Source organism: Coregonus lavaretus, assembly GCF_964263955.1.
Source record: "Coregonus lavaretus genome assembly, chromosome: 12".
In the NCBI taxonomy this organism is placed as follows: Eukaryota; Metazoa; Chordata; class Actinopteri; order Salmoniformes; family Salmonidae; genus Coregonus; species Coregonus lavaretus.
In genome coordinates this window covers 8,386,479-8,386,871 of record NC_139999.1, presented here as the reverse complement: position 1 = coordinate 8,386,871, position 393 = coordinate 8,386,479, and positions in this window count along the sequence as shown.

The following is a 393-nucleotide window of genomic DNA, read 5'->3' as shown; positions in this document are numbered from 1 at the left end:
CATTTGACTGTAAAACCTAGCAGTACTACTTAGTTCTCCGAGAGTGTCAGATATATATAGCATTTTGCAAAAGAAAAGTATATCTTTCACACATATTATCCAGATACTGACTGTTAGCACTTGGTCGTCTATAGCAGCTTCCCACAACAATGGGCTTTAGGTGAAGCAGATTAACCTGTAGCCATATTACTTCAACAGTATTTAACATGAGATCCTCTCTAAGCTTTATAGGAATGTGGTTCTGAATATAGACCACAACACCGCCTCCATTGGCATTTCTGTCTTTTCGGTAGATGTTATAGCCATGTATTGCTACCACTGTATCATCAAAAGTATTATCTAAGTGAGTTTCAGAGATAGTCAGAATATGAATGTCATCTGTTACAAGAAAGT